Source organism: Lissotriton helveticus, chromosome 9 (assembly GCF_964261635.1).
Source record: "Lissotriton helveticus chromosome 9, aLisHel1.1, whole genome shotgun sequence".
Lineage (NCBI taxonomy): Eukaryota > Metazoa > Chordata > Amphibia > Caudata > Salamandridae > Lissotriton > Lissotriton helveticus.
Genome location: NC_136070.1, coordinates 1,275,348,811 through 1,275,368,292, shown reverse-complemented (window position 1 = coordinate 1,275,368,292; position 19,482 = coordinate 1,275,348,811). Strand labels below are relative to the sequence as shown.

At 53.0% G+C, this 19,482-nt stretch overlaps 1 protein-coding gene across 1 annotated transcript in view; it reads left to right on the top strand.

Moving 5' to 3' along the window:
* The window catches only part of LOC144780819 (coiled-coil domain-containing protein 3-like), a 129,603-nt gene that overhangs the window by 89,511 nt on the left and 20,610 nt on the right, over window positions 1-19,482 (top strand). The window lies entirely within an intron of this gene.

The following is a 19,482-nucleotide window of genomic DNA, read 5'->3' as shown; positions in this document are numbered from 1 at the left end:
AGTGTCTGTGAGAGAGTATGAGAGTGTCTGTGGGAGTCTGCGAGAGAGGGTCTCTGAGAGTCTGTGAGGAGTGTCTGCGAGAAAGTGTCTGAGAGAGTCTGTAAGTCTGTGCGAGAGCATCTGTGAGAGTCTGTGAGAGAATGTCAGAGTGTCTGTGAGAGAATATGAGAGTGTCTGAGAGTGTGTGAGTCTGAGAGAGTGTCTGTGAGAGTCTGTCTGTGAGAGAGTGTCTGTGAGAGTGTCTGTTAGAGAGCGTGAGAGTGTCTGTGAGAGTGTTTGTGAGAGTGTCTGTCAGAGAGTGTCTGTGAGGGAGTGTCTGATAGAGTGTCAAGAGAATGTCTGTGAGAGTCTGTTAGTCTGAGAGAGTGTGAGAGTGTGTCTGTGAGAGTCTGTGAGAGAGTGTCTGTGAGAGAGTGTCTGTGAGTGTGCTTGTGGGAGAGTGCTTGTGAGAGAGTATCTGTGAGAGAGTGTCTGTGAGAGACTGTCTGTGAGACAGTGTCTATGATAGTGTGAGAGTGTCTTTGAAAGTTTGTGAGTCTGTGAGAGTGTCTGTGAGAGTCTGAGAGTGTCTGTGAGTGAGCGTCTGTGAGTGTTGAGAGAATGTCAGAATCTGTGACAGTGTCTGTGAGTGTGAGAGTGTGTCTGTGAGGGTGTGCTTGTGAGAGTCTGCGAGAGAGTGTCTTTGATAGTGTCTGTGAGAGGGTATCTGAGTGTGAGAGAGTCTCAGAGAATGTGTTAGAGCGTCTGTGAAAGTTTGTGAGTGAATGTCTGTGAGTGTCTGAGAGAGTCTATGAGATAGTGTCTGTGAGAGTGTCTTGAGTCTGTGATAGTGTTTGTGTGAGCCTGTTGAGTGTCTTTGATAGTGTCTATGAGAGTATCTTTGAGAGAGAGTCTGTGACTGAGAGAGTGTGAGTCTGAGTGTGTGTCATGAAAAGAAAAAGTGTGTGCTTGTGTGTCTATGGGGTTGTGTGTATGTGTTGGGTACTGTGTGTGGGGTTGTGTGTGTGTGGTGTTGTGTTGGGTGTGTGTGTGGGGTTGTGTGTGTGTAGGGTTGTGTGTGGGTGTTGTGTGTGTGGTTGTGTGGGGTTATGTGTGGGTTTATGTGTGGGGGGGTTGTGTGTGGAGGATGTGTGTGTGAGGGGGTTGTGTGTGTCGATATGAGGTTGGGGGTTGGTGTGTGTGTGGGGTTGTGAGCGTGTGGGGTTGTGTGTGTGGGGTTTGTGTGTGTGGGGTGTTGTGCATGTGGGGGGCTTGTTTGTTGGGGGTTGTGTCTGTGTATGGGTTGTGTGTATGTGTGGGGGGTTGTGTGTGTGGGGGTTGTGTGTGGGGGTGTGTGGTGTGTGGGGTTGTGTGGTGTGTGGGGTTGTGTGTGTGGGGGGGTTGTGTGGTGTGTGTGGTTGGTTGTGAGTTTGTGTGGTTGTGTGTGTGTGTGTGGTAGTGTGTGGGGGGTTGAGTGAGTGTGTATGTGTGTGGGGTTGTGTGTTGGGCTGTGGGGGGTTGTGTGTGTGGTTGTGTGTGGTTGTATATGGTTGTGTGGGTTTTTTTGGGTGTGTGGGGGGTTGTGTGTGTGGGGTTGTGTGTGTGAGTGTGTGGGGTTGTGTGAGTGTGGGGTTGTGTGTGGGGGTGGGGGTGGGGTTGTGTGTGTGGGGTTGTGTGTGTGTGGGATTGTGTGTGTGGGGGGGGTTGTGTGTGAGAGTGGGGTTGTGTGTGTGTTTGGGGTTGTGTGTGTGAGTGTGTGGGGTTGTATTTGTGGGGGGATTGTGTGTGGGGGGTTTGTGTGTGGGGGGTTGTGTGTGTGGGGGACTTATGTGTTGGGGGGTTGTATGTGTGGGGGGGGTTGTGTGTGTGGTTGTCTGTGGGGGGGTTGTGTGTGGGGGGGTGTGTGTGTGTGTGTGGTTGTGTGTTTGTGTGTGGTTGTGGTTGTGTGGGGTTATGTGTGTGTGGTCGTGTGTGTGGGGGGTTGTATGTGTGGGGGGTTATGTGTGTGGGGGGTTGTGTGTGTGTGGGGCTGTGTGTGAGTTTCTGGGGTTGTGTGTGGGGGGGTTGTGTGTGGGGGGGCTTGTGTGTGTGGGGGGGTTGTGTGTGTGAGTGGGGTTGTATGTGTGGAGATATGTGTGGGGGGTTGTGTGTGTGGGGGTTTGTGTGTGTGGGGGTTTGTGTGTGTGGGGGGGTTGTGTGTGTGTGGGGGTTTGTGAATGGGGGCGTGGGGGGTTGTGTGGTGTGTATGTGTGGGGTTGTGTGTGGGGTATGTGTGGGGTTGTGTGTGGGGTGTTATATGTGGGGGGTTGTGTGGTTGTGTGTGTGGTTGTGTGTGTAGTTGTGTGGTTGTGGGTGTGGGGGTGGGGAGTTGTGTGTGTGCGGGGGTTGTGTGTGTGTGGGGAGTTGTGTTTGTGTATGGGGTTGTGTGTGTGAGGGGTTGCGTGTGTGAGTGTGTGGGGTTGTGTGAGTATGTGGGTTGGTGTGTTTGGGTGTGTGGGGGGTTTTGTGTGGGGGGTTGTGTGTGTGGTTGTGTGTGGGGGTTTCTGGGTGTGTGGGGTTGTGTATGTGGGGTGGGGTGTGTGGGGGGGTTGTGTGTGTGAGTGTGTGGGGATGTGTGTTTGGGGGGGTTGTGTGTGGGTGGTTGTGTGTGTGGGCTGCTGTGTGTGTAGGGTGGTTTGTGTATGGTGTGTGGGGGGTTGTGTGTGTGGGGGTGGGGTGTGTCTGGGGTTGTGTGTGTGGGGTTGTGTGGGGGGTTGTGTGTGTGGGGGTTGTGTGTGTGTGGTTGTGTGTGGGGGGTGTGTGGGGGGGGTTTTGTTTGTGGGTGTGCGTTGTGTGTGTGGGGGATGTGTGTGTAGGGGTGTGTGTGTGGGGGGGGAGGTTGTGTGTGTGGGGGGGTTGTGTGTGTGGGGGGTTGTGTGTGTGGGGTTGTTTGTGGGTGTGGGGTTGTGTGTGTGGGGGGGGGTTGTGTGTGTGGGGGTTTCTGTGTGGGGGGTTGTGTGTGGGGGTAGGTTTTGTGTGTGGGGGGTTTGTGTGTGGGTTTGTGTGTGTGGGGTTGTGTGTGTGGGGGTTTGTGTGTGTGGGGGGTTGTGTGTGTGGGGGTGGTTGTGAGTGTGGGGGGGCTGTGTGTGTAGAGGGTTGTGTGTGTGTGGTGGTGTGTATGTGTGGGGTTGTGTCTGTGTGTGGGGTTGCGTGGGGTGTGGGCTTGTGTGTGTCTAGGGTTGTGTGTTTGTGTGGGTTTATGTGTGTGTGGGGGGTTGTGTGGGGGTTGTGTGTGTGGGGCGGTGTGTGTGTGTTGGGGGTTGTGTGTGTTTGTGGTTATGGGGTTGTGTGTGTGTGAGTTTGTGGGGTTGTGTGTGTGGGTGGGTTGTGTGTGTGTGGGGTTGTGTGGGGTTTGTGTGTGTGTGGGGTTGTGTGTGGGGGGGCTTGTATGTGGGGGGTGTGTGCGGGGTTTGCTTGTGTGGGGGGTTTGTGTGTGGGGGGGTTGTGTGTATGTGGGGTTGTGTGTGTGTGGGGTTGTGTGTGTGTGGGGGGGGTGGTGTGTGTGGTTGTGTGTGGTTGTATATGGTTGTGTGGGTTTTTTTGGGTGTGTGGGGGGTTGTGTGTGTGGGGTTGTGTGTATGTGGGGTTGTGTGTGTGTGGGGTTGTGTGTTGGGCTGTGGGGGGTTGTGTGTGTGGTTGTGTGTGGTTGTATATGGTTGTGTGGGTTTTTTTGGGTGTGTGGGGGGTTGTGTGTGTGGGGTTGTGTGTGTGAGTGTGTGGGGTTGTGTGAGTGTGGGGTTGTGTGTGGGGGTGGGGGGTGGGGTTGTGTGTGTGGGGTTGTGTGTGTGTGGGATTGTGTGTGTGGGGGGGGTTGTGTGTGAGAGTGGGGTTGTGTGTGTGTTTGGGGTTGTGTGTGTGAGTGTGTGGGGTTGTATTTGTGGGGGGATTGTGTGTGGGGGGTTTGTGTGTGGGGGGGTTGTGTGTGTGGGGGACTTATGTGTTGGGGGGTTGTATGTGTGGGGGGGGTTGTGTGTGTGGTTGTCTGTGGGGGGGTTGTGTGTGGGGGTGTGTGTGTGTGTGTGTGGTTGTGTGTTTGTGTGTGGTTGTGGTTGTGTGGGGTTATGTGTGTGTGGTCGTGTGTGTGGGGGGTTGTATGTGTGGGGGGTTATGTGTGTGGGGGGTTGTGTGTGTGTGGGGCTGTGTGTGAGTTTCTGGGGTTGTGTGTGGGGGGGCTTGTGTGTGTGGGGGGGTTGTGTGTGTGAGTGGGGTTGTATGTGTGGAGTTATGTGTGGGGGGTTGTGTGTGTGGGGGTTTGTGTGTGTGGGGGTTTGTGTGTGTGGGGGGGTTGTGTGTGTGTGGGGGTTTGTGAATGGGGGCGTGGGGGGTGTGTGGTGTGTATGTGTGGGGTTGTGTGTGGGGTATGTGTGGGGTTGTGTGTGGGGTGTTATATGTGGGGGGTTGTGTGGTTGTGTGTGTGGTTGTGTGTGTAGTTGTGTGGTTGTGGGTGTGGGGGTGGGGAGTTGTGTGTGTGCGGGGGTTGTGTGTGTGTGGGGAGTTGTGTTTGTGTATGGGGTTGTGTGTGTGAGGGGTTGCGTGTGTGAGTGCGTGGGGTTGTGTGAGTATGTGGGTTGGTGTGTTTGGGTGTGTGGGGGGTTTTGTGTGGGGGGTTGTGTGTGTGGTTGTGTGTGGGGGTTTCTGGGTGTGTGGGGTTGTGTATGTGGGGTGGGGTGTGTGGGGGGTTGTGTGTGTGAGTGTGTGGGGATGTGTGTTTGGGGGGGTTGTGTGTGGGTGGTTGTGTGTGTGGGCTGCTGTGTGTGTAGGGTGGTTTGTGTATGGTGTGTGGGGGGTTGTGTGTGTGGGGGGGGTGTGTGTCTGGGGTTGTGTGTGTGGGGTTGTGTGGGGGGTTGTGTGTGTGGGGGTTGTGTGTGTGTGGTTGTGTGTGGGGGGTTGTGTGTGTGGGGTTGTGTGTGGGGGGTTGTGTGTGGGGGGGGTTTTGTTTGTGGGTGTGCGTTGTGTGTGTGGGGGATGTGTGTGTAGGGGTGTGTGTGTGGGGGGGAGGTTGTGTGTGTGGGGGGGGTTGTGTGTGGGGGGGGTTGTGTGTGTGGGGTTGTTTGTGGGTGTGGGGTTGTGTGTGTGGGGGGGGGGGTTGTGTGTGTGGGGGTTTCTGTGTGGGGGGTTGTGTGTGGGGGTAGGTTTGTGTGTGGGGGGTTTGTGTGTGGGTTTGTGTGTGTGGGGTTGTGTGTGTGGGGGTTTGTGTGTGTGGGGGGTTGTGTGTGTGGGGGTGGTTGTGAGTGTGGGGGGGCTGTGTGTGTAGAGGGTTGTGTGTGTGTGGTGGTGTGTATGTGTGGGGTTGTGTCTGTGTGTGGGGTTGCGTGGGGTGTGGGCTTGTGTGTGTCTAGGGTTGTGTGTTTGTGTGGGTTTATGTGTGTGTGGGGGGTTGTGTGGGGGTTGTGTGTGTGGGGCGGTGTGTGTGTGTTGGGGGGTTGTGTGTGTTTGTGGTTATGGGGTTGTGTGTGTGTGAGTTTGTGGGGTTGTGTGTGTGGGTGGGTTGTGTGTGTGTGGGGTTGTGTGGGGTTTGTGTGTGTGTGGGGTTGTGTGTGGGGGGGCTTGTATGTGGGGGGTGTGTGCGGGGTTTGCTTGTGTGGGGGGTTTGTGTGTGGGGGGGTTGTGTGTATGTGGGGTTGTGTGTGTGTGGGTTGTGTGTGTGTGGGGGGGGTTGTGTGTGTTCGGTTGTGTGTGGGGGGTTGTGTGTGTGTGGGGCTGTGTATGTGGGGTTGTTTATGTGTGTGGGGTTGTGTTTGTGTATGTATGGGATTGTGTGTGGGGGGCTTGTGTGTGGGGTTGTGCGAGTGTGTGGGGTTGTGTGTGTGGGGTGGTGTGTGTGTGTGGGGGTGGTTGTGTTTGAGTGTGTGGGGTTGTGTGTGGGGGGTTGTGTGCGGGTTGTGTGTGTGTGGGGGGGGGTTGTGTGGGTGGGTTGTGTGTGTGGGGGGTTGTGTGTGAGTGTGTGGGTTGTGTGTGTGTGTGTGTGTTTGTGTGGGGTTGTGTGTGTGTGGGGGGGTGTGGGGTTGTGTTTGTGGGGTTGTGTGTGAGTGTGTGGGTTGTGTGTGGGGGGAGTTGTGTGTGTAGGGTTGTGTGTGTGGGGGGGTTGTGCGTGCTGTGTGTGTTGGGGGTTGTGTGCTAGGGGGGTTGTGTGGGTGGGGTTGTGTGTGTGGGTTGTGTGTGTGGAGTTGTGTGTTTGTGTGTGTGGGGTTGTGTGTGGGGGGGTTGTGTGTGTGGGGGGTTGTTTGTGGGTTTGTGTGTGTGGGGTTGTGTGTGTGGGGGTTTGTGTGTGTGGGGGGTTGTGTGTGTGGGGGTGGTTGTGAGTGTGGGGGGCTGTGTGTGTAGAGGGTTGTGTGTGTGTGGTGGTGTGTATGTGTGGGGTTGTGTCTGTGTGTGGGGTTGTGTGGGGTGTGGGCTTGTGTGTGTCTAGGGTTGTGTGTGTGGGTTTATGTGTGTGTGGGGGGTTGTGTGGGGGGGTTGTGTGTGTGGGGCGGTGTGTGTGTGTTGGGGGGTTGTGTGTGTTTGTGGTTATGGGGTTGTGTGTGTGTGAGTTTGTGGGGTTGTGTGTGTGGGTGGGTTGTGTGTGTGTGGGGTTGTGTGGGGTTTGTGTGTGTGTGGGGTTGTGTGTGGGGGGGCTTGTATGTGGGGGTTGTGTGTGTGGGGGGTTTGTGTGTGGGGGGGTTTGTGTGTGGGGGGGTTGTGTGTATGTGGGGTTGTGTGTGTGTGGGGTTGTGTGTGTGTGTGTGGGGGGGGTTGTGTGTGTTCGGTTGTGTGTGGGGGGTTGTGTGTGTGTGGGGCTGTGTATGTGGGGTTGTTTATGTGTGTGGGGTTGTGTTTGTGTATGGGGTTTTGTGTGGGGGGCTTGTGTGTGTGGGGGGGTGTTAGTGTGTGGGGTTGTGTGAGTGTGTGGGGTTGTGTGTGTGGGGTGGTGTGTGTGTGGGGGGTGGTTGTGTGTTTGAGTGTGTGGGGTTGTGTGTGGGGGGTTGTGTGCGGGGTGTGTGTGTGTGGGGGGGTTGAGTGGGTGGGTTGTGTGTGTGGGGGGTTGTGTGTGAGTGTGTGGGTTGTGTGTGTGTGGTGTTGTGTGTTTGTGTGGGGTTGTGTGTGTGTGGGGGGTTGTGTGTGTGGGGTTGTGTGTGGGGTTGTGTGTGAGTGTGTGGGGTTGTGTGTGGGGGGAGTTGTGTGTGTAGGGTTGTGTGTGTGTGGGGGGTTGTGCGTGTTGTGTGTGTTGGGGGTTGTGTGCTAGGGGGGTTGTGTGGGGTGGGGTTGTGTGTGTGGGGTTGTGTGTGTGGAGTTGTGTGTGTGTTTGTGTGTGTGGGGGTTGTGTGTGGGGGGGTTGTGTGTGTGTGGGGGGTTGTTTGTGGGTGTGCGTTGTGTGTGTGGATGTGTGTGGGGGTCTGTGTGTGTTGGGGGGTTGTGTGTGTGGGGGAGGTTGTGTGTGTGTGTGTGGGGGTTTGTGTGGTGTTGTGTGTGGGGTTGTGTGTGTGGGGGGGTTGTGTTTGTGGGGTTGTGTGTGTGGGGTTGTGTGTGAGTGTGTGGGGTTGTTTGTGGGGGGAGTTGTGTGTGTAGGGTTGTGTGTGTGTGTGGGGTTGTGCGTGTTGTGTTGTGTGTGGGGGGTTGTGTGCTAGGGGGGTTGTGTGGGGTGGGGTTGTGTGTGTGGGGTTGTGTATGTGGAGTTGTGTGTGCGTTTGTGTGTGTGGGGGTTGTGTGTGGGGGGTTGTGTGTGAGTGTGTGGGGTTGTTTGTGGGTGTGCGTTGTGTGTGTGGGGGGATGTGTGTGGGGGTCTGTGTGTGTTGGGAGGTTGTCTGTGTGGGGGAGGTTGTGTGTGTGTGTGGGTTTGTTTGTGTGGTGTTGTGTGTGGGGGTTGTGTGTGTGTTGGGGTGTGTGTGTGTGGGGTTGTTTGTGGGTGTGGGGTTGTGTGTGTGGGGTTGTATGTGTAGGGGTGTGTGTGTGTGGGGGGTTCTGTGTGTGGGGGGGGTTGTGTGTGTCGGGGTAGGTTGTGTGTGTGGGGGGTTTGTGTGTGTGGGGTTGTGTGTGGGGGGTTTGTGTGTGGGGGGGTTGTGTGTGTAGGGGGTTGTGAGTGTGGGGGGGTTGCGTGTGTGTGGTGGTGTGTGTGGGTGGGGTTGTGTGTGGGGTTGTGGGGTGTGTGGGGTTGTGTGTGTCTAGGGTTGTGTGGTTGTGTGTTGTGTGTTTGTGTGGGTTTATGTGTGTGTGGGGGGGTTTGTGGGGTGTTGTGTGTGTGTGGGGCGGTGTGTGTGTTGGGGGGTTGTGTGTGTTTGTGGTTATGGGGTTGTGTGGGTGTGAGTTTGTGGGGTTTTGTGTGTGGGGTTGTGTGTGGAGTTTGTGTGTGGGGGGGTTTGGGGGTTGTGTGTGTGGGGGGGTTGTGTGTGTTTGGTTGTGTGTGGGGGGTTGTGTGTGTGTGGGGCTGTGTGTGTGGGGGTTGTTTATGTGTGTTGGTTTGTGTTTGTGTATGGGGTTGTGTGGGGTTGTGTGTGGGGGGGTTGTGTATGGGGTTGTGTGTGTGAGTGTGTGGGGTTGTGTGAGTGTGTGGGGTTGTGTGTGTGGTGGGGTGTGTGTGTGGTGGGGTTTGTGTGTGTGGAGTTGTGTGTGGGGGCTGTGTGTGGGGGGTTTGTGTGTGTGTGGGGGTTGTGTGTGGGGGTTGTGAGTGTGGGGGGGTTGTGTGTCTGGTGGTGTGTGTGTGGGTGGGGTTGTGTGTGGGGTTGTGTGGTGTGTGGGGTTGTGTGTGTCTAGGGTTGAGTGTTTGTGTTTGGTTGTGTGTTGTGTGTTTGTGTGGGTGTATGTGTGTGTGTGGGGAGGGTTGTGTGTGGGTGTTGTGTGTGTGGGGCGGTGTGTGTGTGTTGGGGGTTGTGTGTGTTTGTGGTTATGGGGTTGTGTGTGTGTGGGTGTGAGTTTGTGGGGTTGTGTGGGGGGTTGTGTGTGTGTGGGGTTGTGTGTGGGGTTTGTGTGTGTGTGGAGTTGTGTGTGGGGGGCTTGTATGTGGGGGGTTGTGTGTGTGGGGGGTTGTGTGTGTGGGGGGTTGTGTGTGTGGGGGGGGTTGTGTGTGTGTGGGGGGTTGTGTGTGTGTGGGGTTGTGTGTGTGGGGTTGTGTGTGTGTGTGGGGGGGTTGTGTGTGTTCGGTTGTGTGTTTGGGGGTTGTGTGTGTGTGGGGCTGTGTGTTTGGGGGGTTGTTTATTGTGTGGGGTTGTGTTTGTGTATGGGGTTGTGTGTGGGGTTGTGTGTGGGGGTGTTGTGTGTGTGTATGGGGTTGTGTGTGTGAGTGTGTGGAGTTGTGCAAGTGTGTGGGATTGTGTGTGTGGGGTGGTGTGTGTGCGTGGGGTTGTGTGTGGGGTTGTGTGTGTGGGGGGTTGTCTGTGTGTGTGGGGTTGTGTGTGTGGGGTTGTGTGTGGGGGGTTGTGTGTGGGGAGTTGTGTGTGTGGGGTTGTGTGTGATTGTGTGGGGTTGTGTGTGTGGGGTTGTGTGTTTGTGTGGGGTTGTGTGTGGGGGGTTGTGTGTGTGTGTGTGTGGGGTTGTGTGTGTGTGTGTTTAGGGTTGTGTGTGTGGGGGGGGGTTGTGTGTGTTGTGTGTGTGGGAGGTTGTGTGCTAGGGGGGTTGTGGGTGTGGGGGTGTGTGTGGGGGGGTGGGGTTGTGTGTGTGGGGTTGCGTGTGGGGTTTGTGTGTGTGTGAGATTGTGTGTGATGGGTAACAGAATGGGATGGGATGGGAGGTGAGCTGAGGCGGTGAATGGGATGGAAGGGATGAGGGGGTGACAGAAGAGGAGAGGATTAAAGAGGTAAAGAAGAAAGTAATGGAAATAAAGGGGGGAGGGGAGGGGAACAAGGAGGGAGAGGGGTAGTGGGAGGGCGGGGCAAAGGAAAAGAAGGGATGGGTTAGGGAAGGGTGGGGGAAGGGAATGGAAAGGAAAGGAAAGGAAGAATGAGGGGAAGAAGGCGAAGAAAAAGGAGAAAGGCAGGGAAAGGAAGGGAGAAGGCAGGGGAGAGGGCAAATGAGAGAGAGGGAGGTGAGGGGAAGGGTATAGTGAGGGGAAGGGTAGGGTATGGAAGAAGGGATGGGTGAGGGGAAAGGGGAGGGAATGGTGAAGAGGAAGGGAGGTGAAGGAAGGAAGAATAAGGAAGAAAGGATGGGTAAGTGGAAGGGGAGCAGAAAAGGAGCAGAGGCGATGGGAACAGATTGGAAGGGAAAGAGGCTGCGAATGGGAGGGAATGGAGGGGAAGAGAAGGGAAGGGGTGGAGATGGAAAAGGAGATAAGAGAGTGCAGGATGGGACCGGAGTGGATTGAGTGGGAAGGGGAGGGGAGTGACAGAAGGGGAGAGGATTAAAGAGTGATGGAGACAAAGGGAACTTAAAAGTAAGGGGGAGAAGGGGATATGAGAGGAGAGATAGGAATGTACGGTAGAGAAGGAAAAACGGGAAAGAGAAAGGAAAAGGGAAGGGAAGTTTCAAGCCAGTATCAAGTCAGTATCAAGTCAGTATCAAGTCAGTATCAAGTCAGTATCAAGCCAGTATCAAGTCAGTATCAAGCCAGTATCAAGTCAGTATCAAGCCAGTATCAAGTCAGTATCAAGTCAGTATCAAGCCAGTATCAAGTCAGTATCAAGTCAGTATCAAGCCAGTATCAAGTCAGTTTAAAGTTTGGTTTCAGTTCAGTTTCAAGTTAGTTTTCATTTGGTTTCTATACTCACCCCCTCCCAGTTCTTTTGGAGCCTGTGAGGCCCCGGCCCCCTCGGCCTCTCGGGGCCTCGGCTCCGGCCTCCAGCAGGGGTCCTCTCCGTCCGGTGCTCATGAGTGCAATGCCAAGGCTGCCTGGGTACCAGCCTTGTATACCACGGACACGTCACAATAGAGGCCTTCAACCTGTCATCATGCATCACTGGCTTATGGGCGATGACAAATGTGGCAGTGTAGGGGGGGGGTGGAGCAGCCGAGACACGGTTTTAATTCAATCACCTAAAAAAAGCAAAATCTATTTAGTCACAAAACGATCCTGCGATGAGCCTCAAAGACGATCTCATCTTGCCCGACCTTCTCCCCCTCAGTGGCCTCTCCTTGTCTCTGCTGAGGCGGAAGCCTCCCCTCTGCACTTAGCCTCGACCTTGTCACAGGTGTTCCATCCACAGGATTCCCCTGCTGGTGCTGGCCTCGCCCTCGTGACGTCACAGTGCAGGGTCTGGCACGTCACAGGTGTTCCATCCACAGGATTCCCCTGCTGGTGCTGGCCTCGACCTCGTGACGTCACAGTGCAGGGCCTGGCACGTCACAGGTGTTCCATCCACAGGATTCCCCTCTGCACTTAGCCTCGACCTCGTGACGTCACAGTGCAGGGCCTGGCACGTCACAGGTGTTCAATCCACAGGATTCCCCTGCTGGTGCTGGCCTCGACCTCGTGACGTCACAGTGCAGGGCCTGGCACGTCACGGGTGTTCCATCCACAGGATTCCCCTGCTGGTGCTGGCCTCGACCTCGTGACGTCACAGTGCAGGGCCTGGCACGTCACGGGTGTTCCATCCACAGGATTCCCCTGCTGGTGCTGGCCTCGACCTCGTGACGTCACAGTGCAGGGCCTGGCACGTCACAGGTGTTCCATCCACAGGATTCCCCTGCTGGTGCTGGCCTCGACCTCGTGACGTCACAGTGCAGGGTCTGGCACCTCACAGGTGTTCCATCCACAGGATTCCCCTGCTGGAGCTGGCCTCGACCTCGTGACGTCACAGTGCAGGGCCTGGCACGTCACAGGTGTTCCATCCACAGGATTCTCCTGCTGGTGCTGGCCTCGACCTCGTGACGTCACAGTGCAGGGTCTGGCACCTCACAGGTGTTCCATCCACAGGATTCCCCTGCTGGAGCTGGCCTCGACCTCGTGACGTCACAGTGCAGGGCCTGGCACGTCACAGGTGTTCCATCCACAGGATTCTGCTGCTGGGAAGGCGCGGCCCTAAGGCTGTCACAACTTGCACACACACACATCCATACAAGCACGTGCGAAGACACTCACACAGGGGGGTCATACGCTACTGTTAGAAATGGGATCCCTGGTTGGCCGAGGCTTGCGCCAAGGCCAGGCAGAAATCACCATTTCTAGTTAGGGTAGGGAAGTCACCCTTCAAGACAACCCCTGCTCACCCCCTGTGGTAGCTTGGCACGAGCAGTCAGGCTTATCTCGGAGGTCATGTGTAAAGCATTTGCGCACGCACCCCCAGCGACAACATCCCAGGCCCCCCACAAAAGAAACTCCACACGAGATATATATGAAAAATATACTTTGTATTGAAAAACATACTTAGGGGTAAATACACAAGATACAATGTGCCAGGGGCACGGGCATGGTTTACAAGGGAATATATACAGGACAGGGCCAGGGGACCACTGCCAGGGATATGCACATGATGGAAATGGCATTTAAGGCACATAACAACTGGGAGCTTCCTAGAACTAGTACCAGAACACATCACAACCAGGAGCTAGCATTTAGAACACATGACAACCTGGAACACAATAGAACTAGCAGTAGAACTCACTCTAACCAGAAGCCATATACATGAGACCTAGGAACTTAGGAAGGAAGGAAGTATCAGAACGTAACATAACAGGGGCACCGTTGGAGGCGCACACAGAACACTTTCTCAGGGATCACATAGAACATCAACAATAACTTCTAACAGGCCAGCGGCCTTTTCTGGGGCGAAGGCGCCCACAGTCTCAATGTTAGGACGGCTGCAGGGAGCCATGAACAAACCTACACGTGGCAGCTGCCCACGAAGTGCTGGGCAGCTGAGGGGCCAAGGATGGGCCAACATGATGGAGCCTCTCAGGGCTCGAGAACAAGAAATGCTGGGGGGAGCCTCGCAGGCTCAAGGGGATTACGCCAAATGGGGGAGCCCCTCTGGGCTCAGGAAGCCAGGGACACGTGGGAGCCATCTCGGGCTCGAAAACATGATGGTGGGCGGAGCCTCGCCGGCTCGTAAGAACATGGGCCAAGGTGGAGCCTCTCGGGCTCGTGGATGACCTGGGGTAGGAGCCTCTCCGGGCTCGAGGACAAAAGATGCTGGGCTGGGGCCGGGCCATGCAGGCTCGGCCGGACAAGGGCCAAAGGTGGAGCCTCTCGGGGCTCTGGGACGATGGTGGGGCCCTTCGGGACTCAGGACGTGAACTGGGGGCAGACGGAGTCCCTCTCGGGGGACTCGGAATCTTTTGGGGCCTCACGGGCCATGACGGAGCCTCTCAAGGCTCTGGGCGAAAGCTGGGGGGGCAAGCGGGGCCCCACTCGGGGGACCCGGCATCACTGGGGGCCCCACGGGCTTTGTGACATATCACGGGGCTTCACTCGAGGGGAGGGGCGGGCACCGACAATGTGCCCCGACGCCCCTCCTCCCTTTTGCACTGCAGCACTCACCGGACTTGATGCGCCGGTCTCCGCTGCTGCGCAGGCTTCTCGTTGCTCCCCGGGACTCTCCCTCACTCTCGGGAGCCCCGGGGGGGTGTTGGCAGCTACTCGGGGTAGGGCAGGAGCGCGGAGTAGGCTCCCGCGGCTCCTGCCTCGACGCACTCCATCCGCCGGCCTCTCTCCTCTCCTCGGGCCGGCAGCCAATCACGGCGCGGCCTGGGGAACCACGTGACAGGGGAATCCCGGGCCGGCGACCAATACCAGCGCGGCCCGGGGATGACGTCACGAGGGTCCCGGGCGGCGGCGGTGGGCTCGGGGAAAAATGACGAGGGGTCGGCTCCCTCGAGGAATAAAATCACGGCAGGCACTAAAGCGAGGTAGGCTCTCGCTAAGGCTCAGGCCCTTCAGTAGAACAGGGCAAAGGCCGGGTGGGCACCGGCTTGGTGCATGCAGCGCTCCCAGCGCCAGTAACACGGAGGGCGCGCTCCAAGCGCTAGAAAGCAAGAACCAGCGCTTCCAGGCGCTAGGGAGGAAGGACAGCGCTCCCAAGCGCTAGAGAAACATAGAAAAGTCTTTCAGGGGTCCAGGACCTTGGTTGGAGCACAGCAGCTCCTAGTAGGGAAAGGCCATCAGAAGTCCAGGAGAAGGGCAGGGCCCAGGGAGGCACGCCAACCCTGGGCCCAAGCAGCAACAGCTCCTGGCAGATTCAAGTGGAAACAAGAACATTTGAGAAGAGGTCACAGCCTCTTTTTATACCATAAATTCCTTTGTCTAAAGGTGCTGGGTGGGGGAGAAACCAGTCGCAGCTGGTTTTGGGAGTATCTTGTTTTCCCCAACCACCCCTTTCATTCATCAGGCAAGACAGGTCATCAGACGCACCCCAGGGGGGAGGAGCCAGCATTGTGGGGGAAAGCCCAGCCCCATACAGGATACAGGCACAGCTCCTCCCTCACATCAGCATGTTAATCTCTCCATTCACCACCGGGGCAGACCCACACAGACTCTTGGAGCCAGGCTCCCCAGTCGGCTTCAGCCAATCACGCGCCAGCACACCTACTGCACACACACACCCATGTCTAGAAGTGGCTCTTCCCTTCTAGACACACACACGCCGCATACATCATCTTGCAGCATTTAAACACACGAGTCCACACATACCAGACTCGACCCTGTACCCCCCACGCATCCAGAACTATCAGGGACACACACATTCCCCATGTATCCCTAGGGGGAGGCAGGCCTCTCTCAATTACACGCACTCAGAGTGGGAATCACCATCCCCAGGTCACACATATACACGCAAAACTTGCCAGAAGGGCCCAGTCCAACAGCTACTAGTTATTATTACCAAGAGAGCCCAATTAGGGCCACTCTTTATTGGTCACAGTGAGATACCTTGGAACCAATCACACCTGGGAGCAGTTGTTGCGTCCCTGCTGATAGATGGCTCTCCTCTCGTGGACGGTACCATTCACAGCAGGAGCTCTCATTCTTCACCAGGCTCGTAATGGGGTCTCACTTGTGTGAATTTCTAGAACAACCTTTACTGTATGCTGCTCCGGGTGCTTGTACTTTCCCTGTGAGTCTTGGTCATGGCTGCCAAGTTCCCGAGGTCATTGTGTGATGTGCCGCTCCAGTCCAGGTTTTTTCCTCTGAATTATGGGACGTGTAGTCCTGTTTTATAATGAAATAAACAAGACTACAAGTCCCAGAATTCCAGGAAAAAACGTGGACTGGAGCAGCACAACACGGATGGACCTGGGATACTTGGCAGGCCTGCGAGATACCTGTGCTCAGGTCAGGAGAGCAACAAGACCCAACCGTTGGGGGGGGGGGTTAGGGAAGGGGGGCTAACACTTCCAGCAAGTGGTGCGGGCCAAGAATTTCAGGCAATGCGGGCAAAGCCATCTTTATAGCCAATATGAGGGAAAGAAGTGACACATTTTGTAGTTTTGACACATTCGACAAACCCAATCTGATTATGATTGAAAGATTCCAATTCCCTACCTAGAAAAGAAAAGAACTATCAGAAAATTGCCAGCTGTGTGGATACTGTAAGGAATCAATATATCATTTAATGTGAGTTTGTGATCATTTAAAAATGGAACGAAGGAAGCTGTTACTGGCACACTTTAAGGACTTTCAAACTCGTGCCTGCAGGCAGGCGGTAATAAACTGGATGAGAGGCATGTCCAATATTTTAATTTGTCGTGGTGTAAAATGTATGATTAAAGTGGACACCCTCTTATTGAAAGCAGATAAGGAGAAAACGCATGTGGGAATCCGCATTGGGATTTTTTAGATTTGGTAATGTTTTAGAAGTTTTACTGAAATATGACGTTTTTATGTGGTGCTCTTTATATATTTTTTACTTCATGCTTTATGGTTATGATAAACCAAATAAAGTTGTTTTTGGCTGACTGACTGACCTCGATATCAATGGGCCCGATTCACAGAACTAACTTAAGACAAAATCCTAAACTTACTACTTTTGGTATTCACAGAAGTTAGGATTTTGTCTTAAGTTTGTCTTAAGACAGACTTAAGACAGACTTAAGACAAAATCCTAACTTAAGTCTGTCTTAAGACAAACTTAAGACAAAATCCTAACTTCTGTGAATACCAAAAGTAGTAAGTTTAGGATTTTGTCTTAAGTTAGTTCTGTGAATCGGGCCCTAAGTAACTAAACGGATAATCCAGCTGACACAAGCAATCTCTCAGACCTGCCAATGTCTGGAAGTGTTTGGTCTGCTGAATATGAAAAGTGCCCTCCCCTCCAGTGCTTTTTTGCTGCTTGCACCTCTGAGAAGGGCTTGAAAGCATTCCTCGAGCAGCGCTAGAACCCGGGACCCAGCCTTGCCTCCTGGGTAAGGGCAGGCGGTGACCACAAAAAATGCTGCACTGGGTTCCAATGCCTCTCTTCAAAGCCCAGAGTGACTCACGCCATTCCCTCTTCTGGGTCCCATTCAAAATAATCCCAGAATCATTTTATTTCCCTTCCTTCTTAAGTCGCTGATGTCTTTTATCTCTTCAGCAAAATTATAGACTTTAAAAAATTGAGCAATTTCTTCTCTGCTAATCTTATGTTTTCTGTTGCCAGGGCGGCATTATTATATATTATTATATTTAAATCAAAAGGTATTCTTGGCCTTTGGGTAAGCGGTTAACTATCGCAATCAAAGGGAGCCAGAATGAAATGGAAACCACATTTTGAGTTAAACCTCATGCCTGATGGAAATTATATTTCTATGTCTTGCAGCCAGGGATGGGGTTTGCACTGAGTCACAAGCCTGGTTTGTTCATACATGTCCGCAGCACAGTCGGGCCCGATTCACAGAACTAACTTAAGACAAAATCCTAAACTTACTACCATTTTGATATTCACAGAAGGCACTTACTCATTTTGGTATTCACAGAAGGCACTTACACATTTCGGTATTCACAGAAGTTAGGACTCCTAACTTTACTACTCCTAAACTGAGAAAAATCCTAAATTTAAGACTTTCGGTATTCACAGAAGGCATTTAGGAGTCCTAAAGTTAGGACTCCTAACTTCTGTGAATACCGAAATGAGTAAGTGCCTTCTGTGAATACCAAAATGAGTAAGTGCCTTCTGTGAATACCGAAATGAGTAAGTGCCTTCTGTGACTACCAAAATGAGTAAGTGCCTTCTGTGAATACCAAAATGAGTAAGTGCCTTCTGTGAATACCAAAATGAGTAAGTGCCTCCTGTGAATACCAAAATTTGTAAGTGCCTCCTGTGAATACCAAAATGAGTAAGTGCCTCCTGTGAATACCAAAATGAGTAAGTGCCTTCTGTGAATACCAAAATGAGTAAGTGCCTCCTGTGAATACAAAAATGGATAAGTGCCTCCTGTGAATACCAAAATTAGTAAGTGCCTTCTGTGAATACCAAAATGAGTAAGTGCCTCCCGTGAATACCAAAATGAGTAAGTGCCTTCTGTGAATACCAAAATGAGTAAGTGCCTTCTGTGAATACCAAAATGAGTAAGTGCCTCCTATGAATACAAAAATGAGTAAGTGCCTCCTGTGAATACCAAAATGAGTAAGTGCCTTCTGTGAATACCAAAATGAGTAAGTGCCTCCCGTGAATACCAAAATGAGTAAGTGCCTCCTGTGAATACCAAAATGAGTAAGTGCCTTCTGTGAATAGCAAAATGAGTAAGTGCCTCCCGTGAATACCAAAATGAGTAAGTGCCTCCTGTGAATACCAAAATTAGTAAGTGCCTTCTGTGAATACCAAAATGAGTAAGTGCCTCCCGTGAATACCAAAATGAGTAAGTGCCTTCTGTGAATACCAAAATGAGTAAGTGCCTCCTGTGAATACAAAAATGAGTAAGTGCCTCCTGTGAATACCAAAATGAGTAAGTGCCTTCTGTGAATACCAAAATGAGTAAGTGCCTCCCGTGAATACCAAAATGAGTAAGTGCCTCCTGTGAATACCAAAATGAGTAAGTGCCTCCCGTGAATACCAAAATGAGTAAGTGCCTCCTGTGAATACCAAAATGAGTAAGTGCCTTCTGTGAATACCAAAATGGTAGTAAGTTTAGGATTTTGTCATAAGTTAGTTCTATGAATCGGGCCCTTGGAGTTCACATCTTTATAGCTTGTCTTTATGTAGAATCAGGGACCTTCCCCAAACTTCTTGAGACTATCTCCCCAGGTCTACAATGACACTCTGGAATTATGGTTTATGAACAATTATATTTTTTCAGGCACTTGAGTTATGTCACATTTGAATCTAACAAAGTTATCCTGGTAAGTAGGGAAGGAAGACACTCAGCCACATAAGGAAGGAGTCAAGGCTGGACTAGCGGGGGTCGCGGCTAGCGAGCCATCAAGGCAAATGGGCGCTCCTGGCCTCCTCCACCATCCACATGGAGAAATATATTCTAAAGGTGACATGACAAATAGTTGTTGGATGCCTGCCTCAATCTTTCGCCAAATCTGGACACCGGAACAGGTGGTGGCGGCCAGTGGCGTAGGGCACTCCCCGCTTTATCGGCTTCAGTGTGGGTGGCCACAGAAGCCGGTGGCACAGTCATCTGTGTCCCAGTGAAAGTTGATTCGTTTCATTTTTGGCCTCTTCTGGAGGCCTTCAGACCAGGTGTCATGAAACATTCCAAGGTAAGAGCAGGGCGGGGATGCCTCCTGGGCCTGGTTGTGCTCTCCGGGGGCTCGCGACTGTGGTCACGGAGTCTCTCTCTCTTGGAGATCACTTATTGTAAATGCGTTTCGCTGCACGCGCACTTCTTCATCTCTGCTGCAAGAACCCTTGATGATAGAGCTGTCAAATCAGTATATCTGTTCAGGGTACCATGTTTCTAGTCCTTTCCTTTTGCAAATCATTTTATCAAGTGACTGGCGGCCCCATGTACTAAGCCTGAGTCGCAAATAGAGGAGGGCACGGAGGCAAGTTAATAGGGTGGGCCGCGCCAGAGCTGAGCTATGGGTCTGGCTTGGCTCTAAGCGTTGTGCACGAGCCAAGCCAAGAAAATGCTTGGCAAGTATATCGTGCAACAAACATAATAATAAAAATATGATACAGCCTCTTCAAAATTACAAAAAAGTGTATTTCTTTAACTCGTAGAAGCTTTTCAATTTAGTGCATCAGATTATTCCACTGCAGAAGCAGAAATTTATTAAAATGATAATAGTTTTTAGAAAAATTCATGCCCCCCCTCCCCCCCACCAGTACCGCTTTTCCCAGGATAAATTAAACCTGCTTCTACCTGGCGAAATTTGACTAAGAGAAAATGTGTAGGGGTGTGGTTTTCACAAAACTGATGCTCTTGATTCGGCCGTGAAGTCCTGATAGCAGCGGAATCAGGATTTCCTAGATATTAGTAAAGAGAATGTAAGTGTTATTATCTTGCAGAATGCCAGGCTACATAAGAAATCTCCACACACGAGATATTTGCAGGCAGAAACTCTGCACACCTATTCCAGCTGAGGTCACTGGAGGAGAAATGTTGGAATCATTGTAAAATGCTGTCAGCAAAAATTGAATCTATTAATTTTTTGTCACCCATTCTTTAAAGCAATAACTGTAAAACATTCAAGTGCAA